At 44.8% G+C, this 12862-nt stretch overlaps 1 protein-coding gene across 1 annotated transcript in view; it reads left to right on the forward strand.

Moving 5' to 3' along the window:
- The first annotated feature begins 7000 nt into the window (after window positions 1-7000).
- The window catches only part of STYXL2 (serine/threonine/tyrosine interacting like 2), a 150826-nt gene continuing 144964 nt past the window's right edge, over window positions 7001-12862 (forward strand). Inside the window, exon 1 of the mRNA XM_077479744.1 lies at window positions 7001-7125. The gene's annotated coding sequence lies outside the window, so the exon portion shown is untranslated. The remainder of the gene's footprint in view (window positions 7126-12862) is intronic.

Consider the following 12862-nt stretch of genomic DNA (forward strand, 5'->3'; position numbering starts at 1 on the left):
GAGTATTTCAGGAGAGGAGAGTTAGATAGAGGAAGAAGCAGAGTACTCAGCAGTGCAGAGTATTTCAGGAGAGGAGAGATAGAGAAAGGAGCAGAGTCCTCCAGCAGTGCAGAGTATTTCAGGAGAGGAGAGATAGATAGAGAAAGGAGCAGAGTCCACCAACAGTACAGTGTATTTCAGGAGAGGAGAGTTAGATAGAGAAAAGAGCAGAGTCCTCCAGCAGTGCAGAGTATTTCAGGAGAGGAGAGTTTTGCCGCGTACACACGTATCAGACTATCCAGAAAAGTCAGTTAATTTCAAAAGTATGGCGGACTAGCACACACAAGGCCATATTGTCCGCCAAAATGCGAGTCCGGGCGAACATATTTAGGTGCAAAACTACTTTCTTAGTCGGCCGGACTTTTGGGTAATAAAAGTCCGCTGGAGCCCACACACGGGCGGATCGTCTGCCGGACTTTTCCACAGGATTGTTTGATCGTGTGTACGCGGCTTTAGATGGAAGAGGAAGGAGCAGAGTCCACCAGCAGAGCAGAGTATTTTAGGAGAGGAGAGTTAGACAGAGGAAGGAGCAGAGTCCTCCAGTAGTGTAGAGTATTTCAGGAGAGGAGAGTTATGCCTCGTAAACACAGTCGGACTTTCTAAAGGAAAATATGCGATCGGATTGTATTTTTTCGGAAATTCCGATCGTGTGGGGGCTCCATTGGACTTTTTGTGTCGGAATTTCTGAAACAAAGTTTGAGATCTGGATCTAAAATTTTCAACAAAACAACAAAATCCGATCATTTAACTTCTGATCGTGTGTAGACAATTCCGACGCACAAAGTGCCACGCATGCTCAGAATAAATTACGAGACAAAAGCTATTGGCTACTGGCCTCTTTATAGTCCCGTCGTACGTGTTGTACGTCACCGTGTTCTGAACAACTTTGTGCGACTGTGTGTGTGCAAGACAAGTTTGGACCAAAATCCGTCTGAAAAAATCTGATGGATTTTGTCGTCAGACAAATGTCCCACCGTGTGTATGGGGCATTAGGAAGAAGAGTCCTCCAGAGCTCCAATCTGTGGTGTAGGATAGTTGTGGTGTTGTACTCACCTTTAAAAAGAAACAATATTATGTTCTTTGTTTTTTTAGGCCGGGTTCACACCGGAGCAATGTGGGAACGCCGCGAATCCGCGGCGTTTTCCCGCATCGCATGCCTCCCGCCGGCAGTTCACACTGCCCTATGCGGACTGCTGGGAGTGTCAGTGAAACCTTAATGACACCCCCAGATCAGTTCACATATCGCAGTGCGATCTGCAAACTCGGACAGGAATCGGATCGCATGGTGTGAACACCCATGCGATCCGATTCTGCTGCGGACCAAAAAAAGGGTCCCGTGCGAATTTGCGGCGGGTGCGGCGGGTGCGATGCGAATTCAGTCATACTATCTGTATGGCTGAACTCGCATTGCACAGAGATCGGATGTGATTTGCACTGCAGTGTGGTGCGAATCACAACCGGTTCTCGCTGCCGCAGCAGTGTGGACCCAGCCTTACCCACGCTGACATTGTATCATTTACTCGTTCCTGGCATGGCTCCCCGGGGAAGTTTCACGTCGGACCCCCTTCCCCCAGCCCCCGCTATCACTGAACCACCTTCTTCTGCCCCGGGGATTTAGCAATGCTGAAACTGTGTTTTATGAAAAACAACTTCTTTGCTGTGGGATAAAGGAAACTTATTCAGTTTATGGTGAAATATATTCCAGGAAGAATGAAATATGCAAATGTATGTATAATACATGCAGAAATATACACCAGTGCTGGAAAATATGCAAAATCTCAGAGTCCCCAATACTCCCCCCGCCACACATGAGAAGGATCCAAAGGCCAAGTCACCACCGAGCTCTGCAAAGGATTCCGGACTTCCTTCAACGCCAACAACAGAGTTTAATGAGAACAACCAATTATGTTCTCTCCTATGATTACACTGGAATGCTTTTATATAGAATTGAAGATATTATCTGTCTGTCTTTCTCAACCAGGGTTCCTCCAGAGGTTGTTAGGGATTCCTCGAGCAATGAGCAATTTCTACCTCTCGGGTAAGTTCCCTCCGACACCAAATATAAGGAGCAATCTTCCCACCGACCATCACACCAATCTCCTATGGCCTGTAGATAGAGTCATTTTTATCAAGGGTTCCCTGAGACCAGAAAATTATTTTGAGGGATGAATTGGTTCCTCTGTGTTAAAAAGGTTGAGAAACACTGCTGGATGGATGGATATTGGATGAATGGATGTTGGATGGATGGATTGATAGGCTTTGGATGGATGGATGGATGGTTATGGGATGCATGGATGGATGGATGATGGATGGATTGATATTGGTTGGATGGATGTTAGATGGATGGATTGATAGACATCGGGTGGATGGTTATAGGATGGATGCATGGATGGATGGACGTGGGATGGATATTGGATGGATGGATGCATGGATAGATTGATATTGGTTGGATGGATGGTTATTGAATGGATGGATTGATATTGGATGGATGGATATTGAATTGATTTGGATGGATGGATATTGGATGGATGGATATTGGATGGATGGTTATTGGTTAGATGGATGGATATTGGATGGATGGATGCATGGATAGATTGATATCAGTTGGATGGATGGATATTGGATGGATTGATATTGGTTGGATGGATGGATATTGGATGGATGGATGGATGGTTATTGGTTGGATGGATTAATATTGGTTGGATGGATGGTTATTGGGCGGATTGATATTGGTTGGATGGATTGATATTGGTTGGATGGATGGTTATTGGTTGGATGGATATTGGATGGATGGATTGATATTGGTTGGGTGGATGGTTATTGGTTGGATGGATATTGGATGGATGGATTGATATTGGTTTTAATGGATGGTTATTGGTTGGATGGATATTGGATGGATGGATTGATATTGGTTGGGTGGATGGTTATTGGATGGATTGATATTGGATGGATGGATGGTTATTGGTTGGATGGATAATGGACGGATGGATTGATATTGGTTGGATGGATTGATATTGGTTGGATGGATGGATATCGGTTGGTTGGACATTGGATGGATGGATTGATATTGGTTGGATGGATGAATATTGGATGGTTGGATGGATAGTTATCGGATGGATGGATATTGGTTGGATGGATGATGGTCGATGGTTGGATGGATGGTTATTGCACCTTAACGACCGCAAAACATACAGGGACATACAATGTAATACTGACATATAATCACACACATAGGTTGGACTTGTGTCTTTTTTCAACCTCACCTACTATGTAACTATGTAACCAGCTTTAGATTAAAAGCACTGTACAATTTACTCTCCCTCTCCCAGTCTGAGTGGTGCTATGCAGGGTGTTTCAGGAAGCTAAAAATAAAGAAATAGTCAGGTAGGTATACTGGCATTATTTAACCCTTCAATTTCCAGAGCCTCACCAGAACCCCAAAGTGGGTCTTGCACCCAAATGTGCTGCACTGGGGTGCGTTGTTCTCTCCTGTACACTACCTTGAGGTGCCGTCACAATGATAGATTCATTGCCATATGCTGTCATCAGTGGCGTAACTAGAACCTTCAGGGCCCCGATGCAGGAAACCATGGCGGCCCCCCCCCCCCGACCCCCGGACAGGGCTCTTTTCTCCGAGCCCGATGGTGGAACACCAGGGCCCAGTCCCAAGTGGGTGGCTGCATATAAAGGAACCGATTTAAAAAACATCAATTACAGCCACTGTGCCCATCAAATGCCACCACTGTACCATCTAATGCCACCACTGTACCATCAAATGTCACTACTGTACCCATCAAACTCTGCCGCTGTGCCCATCAAATGCTGCCAGTGTACCCATCAAATGCTGCTACTGTGCCCATCAAATGCTGCCACTGTGAATCCCCACCGCCCGCTCACTGCCCGCCACTTACCCTGTCTTGGTGGGGCAGCGGGTAACGGCCATGAGCGGGGTCCTCCATGCAGCTACTGCCATCCTCATCTCCCGTCCTCTCCTCCTGATGGGCGTCCAATAGCTGCACCTATTGTTTCAGCCAATCTGGTGATGGGTAAAAAACCTGCACACCTGATTGGTGGAGAGGCGGTTCAGTGTTAGGAAAGTGAATATTAATTCACTTTTCTAACACACCTGGGTGGACTGTGAGCGTCAAGCATGGCGCTCGCAGTTCACCTATTTTGAAGCCTATTAGAGCCCATGGCTCTAATCAGGTGCTGCAAAAACACCCCCCGCCGCTGTAATTCAGGCACCCGGCACCCCAAAAGGGACCAGACACCTAAATATGGGGGTGGCAGCGGTGGCCATGGATAGATTCATGCTATGCTATGCATGAATCTATCCATTGGCCATAGAGGGGGTGGAACCTGTGCACCCTTTTGGATGCACCGCCATTGATAAACACATGCACACACACATGCATACATACACATACATATATGAACACACACACACATACATCCAAGCATGCTCACACACACACATACAAGCATGCTCACACACACAAGCATGCTCACACACACACACATACATTAATGCTCACACACACACACACACATACATGCATGCTCACACACATACAACCATGCTCACACACACACACACACACACACATACATTAATGCTCACACACACACATACATGCATGCTCACACACACGCACACACATACAAGCATGCTCACACACACACACATACAAGCATGCTCACGCACACACATACAGGCATGCTCACACACACATACATGCATACTCACACACACGCACACATGCATGCTCACACACACATGCATGCTCACACACACACACACACACACACAAGCATGCTCACACACATGCACATACAAGCATGCTCACACACATTGCCGATTTCAGTTCAGGTGATGATCGGGGAGCTCCTCTCAGCCTCCCCTCCTATCGAAGAGTACAGGGGGCGCAGCAAGGGGCCCGGTCGCCATGGCGATCTTGGCGACCCCTATAATTCCGCCACTGGCTGTCATATGTTGTCATATGGTGTCATATGCTGCCAGTTGCTGTCATATGTTGTGGCAATGCATTTTAACATGTGTGAATAGAAGTGATAGAACACGTGTGAACGGACCCTCAGTCAGGCCTGATTCACACTGATGCATTTTTAGTGCTTTTTGCATTTTGCAGATTTGCACTGCCGTCCATCTCACATGGTTTCCTATGGAACACGTTCTGTAGAGCCAATCTGCAAAATGCATAAAGCACTAAAAATGCATCGGTGTGAATGCAGCCTTAAACTCATCCCTATATGCTAATACAAATGCTAGCAATTAATTGATCGGCGTAGGGATCGATCGATACACAAATGAATCAAATTGCTCACCGTGAGTATAAGGATTGTGCAATGCTTCCCTGATCGTTAGTACATAATCCTCTCGTGCTTCACCTCATAGGAAGCCAATTGTTCCATCTGTGGAGCGATCGATCGCAGCTATTAATTCATTACTAATCTTGACAATTAATTGTTGCAATTTTAGTCATACATTACAAAAAAAATAGTCTCCTGTGCTTCAGACAAGCTGGGAGACATGACACCAGGCCTGTGGGGGAGGGGATACACAAGATTCTATTTCTGTCTGACAATACTCCCTCTTCTATTTCAGTCTGATATGTGTCCATGTGACTGCGAGAAGAATCCCGTATAATGCTTGGTGGCAATTGGGCCAAAATTTAAACTTGATTTACTTTAAATTTAAACTTGATTTACTTCTGAATAGATGACATCTTTTTATTTATTTTTTTATTATTTCAATAACATTTTTAAATAAAATCCATGCATTAAAAATAAATGTAAAAAAAACAACCTTTTTTTTATTTGTTTAATAAAGGGAGAATGTGGAAAGAACCCCTGGGAGTTTTTTTTTTGTTTTTCTTTTTTTATTGCTGTTTGGTACGTATTTATATTTTATATACAATGAAGCAATTGAGGTTATTTTAAATAAAATATTCTCCACTCAAATTATACACACACACACACACACACATTATATATATATATATAGATAGATAGATAGATAGATCTTTTTTTTATTTATTTATATAGATATATATATAATATCTATATAAATAAATAAAAAAAAGATCTATCTATCTATCTATCTGAGATATATATATATATATATATATATATCAGATAGATAGATATTATATATATATATAAAAAAAAAGATCTATCTATCTATCTATCTGAGATATATATATATATATATATATATATATATATATATATATATATATATATATATATATATATATATATATCTCAGATAGATAGATAGATAGATCTTTTTTTTATTTATTTATATAGATATTATATATATATCTATATAAATAAATAAAAAAAAGATCTATCTATCTATCTATCTATATATATATATATATAATGTGTGTGTGTGTGTGTGTGTGTGTATAAATATAGATATATATAGATATATCTATATATATAATTGTTATTATTATTTAGGATTTTTATAGTGCCAACAGTTTACACAGCGCTTTACAATGTAGAGGACTATTAGATTGTAAGCTCTTCTGAGCAACCTCTTATTCCTTTTGTATTTTATTGTATTTTAAGTGTATTGTCTCCCTTTTATATTGTAAAGCACTGCGTAAACTGTTGGCACTATATAAAATCTGTATAATAATAATAATAATATTAATAGAGGAGGAACAGTATAATTACAATACAGTTCAATACAGAAGGAATAGAATGGCCCTGCTCATGGAGCTTACAATCTGTATGTTTGAATATATATATATATATATATATTATATATAAGGTATACATAATATTTTGGCAGCGCTTCCTTTTTCTTTTTTTTTTTTAACAACTTTGGGCCGTATTTTTCACCTGTCGCAAAGTTTGTGTTGCTGTGTCACACATGATGAGATTTGCAGGGTCCCCGGCGCCCCTCCTCTGACATTCCATGTGGGGACACGCTATCAGCAGCCAATGCCGGCCGGCTACTAAATATAGCGCGCTCAGGGCTCACAGCCTGTGACTTCACCCTCCCGGGTCTGAATGAGTCGGTGATTCTCAGCGAGGCACCCCCCCCCGTCACGCCAGGTAAACCTGTATATTTTCGTGTCTGTATTCTTGTTCCTGAGTCCCGTCTACTGTCAGTGAGCCTCAGCTCCAGGTCTGGGTGTGACAGGCGCGCCAGCTACGCGTCCAAACGCCCCGCTGCTTTGTGGGGTCTCGCTCCTCGCTGGACTTGCACGCTTAGCTGGAGCCTGACTTAACAAGCCAGCTGTCTGCGGACCTCAGTGGCCTATGACAGCCGTCTACTAAGGACACACAAGAGCGAGCCGGCTACACTTCTAATGCTTGCTCCCCGGGCTCCGTCCACTTTATTGAATTATAATAAGCTGTAGAAGAAACGTAGGAGAGCGACGGCAGAAGAAGACCGAGTGGTCCATCGAGTCTGACCCCTTTTTTTATTTTTTTTATCCTTTTTGGTTCTCTGTCTGTTGATTGGCTCACTACCTTTTTCTGGAAGTCTGCTCCGAGCATCAACTACTCTTTCGGTAAAATAATACTTTCTAATGCCGCGTACACACGATCGGAATTCCGGACAGAAAAAGACAGATGAGAGCTTTTCATCGGAAAATGCGACCGTGTGTATGCTCCAATTTAGCTGTCCAAATTTTCGCCAGCCAAAATTTGATAGCATGTTCTCAATTTTCCTGACGGAAAAACTTTCTATCGGAAATTACGATCGTGTGTATGCAATTCCGACACGCCAAAAATCACGCATGCTCAGATTCAACTACGAGACGGAAGCTATTGGCTACTGGCTATTGAACTTCCTTTTTCTAGTCCCGTCGTACGTGTTGTACGTCACCGTGTTATAAACGATCGGAATTTGGTGTGATCGTGTGTAGGCAAGACAGCTTGAGCCAAATTCCGTCAGAATTCCGTCGGGAAAACCATCAGAGCTTTTTCCGATGAAAAGTACGATCGTGTGTACGCGGCATAAGATTAGTTTCCTCCTGATAGTTGAGCTGGGCAGAGGGTGCACTGTGGTATTGAGGATTCTTCATTGGGAATTTTTTTTTTTTTTTTTAGATTGTAAGCTCTTTTGCCAGGATTCCAAAGCTGGTCATACAAATGGCGACTTTTAGACCATTTTAGGGCTCGTCCGCACCGGAACACAGTGCGGGAAGCCTGAGTTCCAGGAGTGTTCCCCATGCTCAAAATGTATGCAATGTGTGCAATCTGCTGTGAGTGTCAATATATTCCCCAAACACAGGTCGCATGCTTCTTCTTTTTTTTTTGTTTTTCCCTTTTATTGGTTGAACTAGATGGACTTGTGTCTTTTTTCAACCAGATTAATTATGTAACTACAGTGCCTTGAAAAAGTATTCATACCCCTTGAAATTTTGCACATTTTGTTATGTTACAACCAAAAACGTAAATGTATTTTATTGGGATTTTATGTGATAGACCAACACAAAGCGGCACATAATTGTGAAGTGGAAGGAAAAATTATAAATTGTTTTCAATTTCTTTTTAGAAATAAATGTGAAAAGTGTGTGGGGTACATTTGTATGGCGCCCCCCTGAGTCAATACTTTGTAGAACCACCTTTCACTGCAATTACAGTCTTTTTGGGGATGTCTCTACCAGCTTTGCACATCTAGAGAGGGACATTTTTGCCCATTTTTCTTTGAAAAATATCTCAAGCTCTGTCAGATTGGATGGAGAGCGTCTGTGAACAGCATTTTTCAAGTCTTGCCACAGATTCTCAATTGGATTTAGGTCTGAACTTTGACTGGGCCATTCTATCACATGAATATGCTTTGATCTAAACCATTCCATTATAGCTCTGGCTGTATATTTAGGGTCGTTGTCCTGCTGGAAGGTGAACCTCCGCCCCAGTCTCAAGTGTTTTGCAGACTCCAATAGGTTTTCTTCTAATGCCTCTTACACACGATCTCAAATTCGGCCAGCAAAAGACTGATGAGAGCTTTTGGTTTCGGAAAATGCGAGCGTGTGTATGCTCCATAGGACTTTTGCTGGCCAAATTCCAGCCAGCAAAAGATTGAGAGCGGGTTCTCTATTTTTCGGTTGAAAAAAGTTCAGATCGGAAATTCCGATCGTCTGTGCAAATTCCGGCACGCAAAATTCCTACGCATGCTCGGAAACAATTCGACGCATGCTCTGAAGCATGGAACTTCATTTTCTCGGCTCATCATAGTGCTGTACGTCACCGCGTTCTTGGCGGTCGAAAGTTCCGAGAACTTTTGTGTGACCGTGTGTATGCAAGCCAAGCTTGAGCGGAATTCCGTCGGAAAAACCATCCAAGTTTTTTCTGACCGAGTTTCTCATCATGTGTACGGGGCATAAGATTTCCCTGTATTTGGCTCCATCCATCTTCCCATCAACTCTGACCAGCTTCCCTGTCCCTGCTGAAGAAAAACATCCCCACAACATAATGCTGCCATCGCCATGTTTCACGGTGGGGATGGTGTGCTCAGGGTGATGTGCAGTGTTAGTTTTCTGCCACACACAGTGTTTTGCTTTTAGGCCAAAAACTTACATTTTGGTCTCATCTGACCAGAACAACTTCTTCTACATGTTTGCTGTGTCCCCCACATGGCTTCTCACAAACTGCAAACAGGACTTCTTATGGCTTTCTTTCAACAATGACTTTCTTCTTGTCACTCTTCCATAAAGTGCACAACTAATAGTTGTCCTGTGGACAGATTCTCCCACCTGAGCTGTGGATCTCTGCAGCTCCTCCAGAGTTACCATGGGCCTCTTGGCTGCTTCTCTGATGAATGCTCTCCTTGCCCGGCCTGTCAGTTTAGGTGGACGGCCATGTCTTGGTAGGTTTGCAGTTGTGTCATACTCTTTCCATTTTCGGATGATGGATTGAACAGTGCTCCGTGAGATGTTCAAAGCTTGGGATATAATTGTGAAGTGAAAGGAAAAATTATAAATTGTTTTCAATTTCTTTTTAGAAATAGATAAATATGTGAAAAGTTTGTTGTGCATTTGTGTAGCGCCCCCCCTGAGTCAATACTTTGTAGAACCTCCTTCCTCTGCAATTACAGTCTTTTTGGGGATGTTTCTACCAGCTTTGCACATCTAGAGAGTGACATTTTTGTGATTGGCCCACGGGCCGGACTTTGGACATCCCTGCCCTAGGCGAAACCTAATTTTGCTGCCCCCCCAGCTCCACCCTCTTTTCCTGCCCATGTATACCCCGCCTTTTTAATGATGCGCCCATCAAATGCAGCCTCACCAGCGCCCATCAATGCATGTTTTCTTGCTTCCATTCATTCGGGAGTCGGGACACAGACACAGTTCTCTGCCGTTGCTGCGCCGTTGGCACTACGTGCGAACGGTGCGGCGGCTGCCTGCTGATGCTGAGACTTAATTGCTTGCTGCAGAGAGAAGAGAGTAGGAACACCACTGGCCGGGTGCCCTAGGCAGCAGGGTGCCCTAGGCGGCTGCCTAGTTTGCCTAGTGATAGCACCAGCCCTAAATGCACTGATTACTGTTTACACACACAGAACCACAGTCCTGCTCTGTAACAAGCGATAGTGAGTGCCCGTTGGTCATCGTGGCTGCCGGGCACGAGCATCGGCTCCTCATTGACACGGCCCCAATACTGCCGGGAAGCCGAGGACATCACATGACGCCCGCCCAGGATGGGAGAACCCATCTGCAGACGTCATATGTCTATAGGCGGGTAGGGAAGTGGTTAATATTAAGGACACTTACCTGTCTACGTATCCAGCGGTGTCTTCACCCAAACCGATTTTTTTCCAGCGGCTGTTGGGTGCTGAGCCACTATCTCCACGAAGGCAAATTGGCAACAAAAGCTTAAGGCTTCACAGCAGGCTACCTACTGTGCATGCATGAAGCGCGCTGCGCTTTGTGAATGGCCCGACGACAGGGGACTTCGCTGCGGTGAAGTCAGCTTTAAGTGGGAGCGGTCACCTGTTAAAACCAGGTACCTGCTCCCCTCTCCCCTCTCCCCCCGAAAGGTGCCAGATGTGGCAGTGGAGCTCCGCTTTAACAAATTCCCTTGGTTCTGTATTCCCTAAAAGGGGCAGTACTGGGAGGTGAGTAGGGGGTGGAACCAAGGAAGGATGCAGGAGGTGGGTAGGGGGTAGAACCAATGAATGGTGCAGGAGGTGGGCAGGGGGTGGAACCAATGAATGGTGCAGGAGGTGGGCAAGGGGTGGAACCATTGAATGGTGCAGGAGGTGGGCAGGGGGTAGAACCAATGAATGGTGCAGGAAGTGGGTAGGGGGTGGAACCAAGGAACAGTGCAGGAGGTGGGTAGGGGGTGGAACCAAGGAACGATGCAGGAGGTTGGTAGGGGGTGGAACCAAGGAATGGTGCAGGAGGTGGGTAGGGAGTGGAACCAAGGAACAGTGTAGGAGGTGGGTAGAGGTGGAACCAAGGAAGGGTGCAGGAGGTGGGTAGGGGGTGGAACCAAGGAATGGTGCAGGAGGGGGGTAGGGGTGGAACCAAGGAAGGGTGCAGGAGGTGGGTAGGAGGTGGAGCCAAGGAATGGTGCAGGAGGTGGGTAGGGGGTGGAACCAAGGAAGGGTGCAGGAGGTGGGTAGGAGGTGGAGCCAAGGAATGGTACAGGACGTGGGTAGGGGGTGGAACCAAGGAAGGGTGCAGGAGGTGGGTAGGGGGTGGAACCAAGGAATGGTGCAGGAGGTGGGTAGGGGGTGGAACCAAGGAATGGTGCAGCAGGTGGGTAGGGAGTGGAATCAAGGAAACAGGCACCGTTTAGGAGATATTTACTTTAGATGCAGCTGCTGACATCACTGGCACATACACTCTGAACCTGTGCCATTCCTTCAGAGTCCTGTGATGTAAATCGCGGCTCCCACGCACATGCACGGGAGTGACGTCATCGCGTCCTCCGCCCACTCACACAGCCAGAGGACGCAAACCTGGAAGGAAGAGCGGGTGAACATGGAAGCGCCTTCAGTGGTGACAGCGCGCCACTGGAGGGCTTCGTTCTATTCTAAGTTTCACATAATGTGCTAGTATGCAAAGCACAAGTAAAAAAAAAAAAAAAATGCGGTTTACTATCACATTTTTATCGTGTTATTTTTTTGGTTGGAGTTCCTTATTACCAGTTTTATTTATATCTGGGCCATTTGTTGGAGAGATTTATTTCCTGCACCAGTAACTGTATGCCCTGTGGTGCATTGCAGTACGTTGTGTGTTGGGCTCTACTATACATTGCAATGGGGTGCCATTCACAATAAAAAGCAGATGCGTTGTGGCAACGCACGTTCACTTGTGTATTTTAGCATATATCGCCCCAAGTGTTAATTGGCGCCTTCAAAGTCCTGCTAAATTAAGGCTTACATTAGTTTAACTCCGGGCAGGGAAAGGTCAGTGAGTCAGTGGGGATGAGAGGTCAGATAGATTTGCTCATTGATCTCATTGATCTGCTGTTCCCAGCTGTTTCCCAATTACATGACAATGATTAGCTCAGCTTCCACACTCCAGTACATAACGAGCATTAAATAATGTATAGAAGACATCATTAAAGTCCCTGAGGGTCGGCCGCAGCCATTAAAGGAACTCCCAACGTTCAGCAATCAATTACCGGCATTTAAGCTCAGTATGGATTTTCTGCTAAAACACAACGTTTGCTGCCTGACATCCATAGAGTTAAAGTTACGCTCCGGTGTAAATTGAAAAAGAAGTCTTGAGATGCCCACAGGGAGCCCTACCTGCATATAGTGCAATGACATACACTCACCAGACATTATATTAAGTACACCTTGCTAGTACCGGGTTGGACCCCCTTTTGCCTT

The sequence above is a fragment of the Lithobates pipiens genome, unplaced genomic scaffold (genome assembly GCF_037356315.1).
Source record: "Lithobates pipiens isolate NorthernLeopardFrog02 unplaced genomic scaffold, aLitPip1_a1.2 Scaffold_16, whole genome shotgun sequence".
Taxonomy (NCBI): Eukaryota; Metazoa; Chordata; class Amphibia; order Anura; family Ranidae; genus Lithobates; species Lithobates pipiens.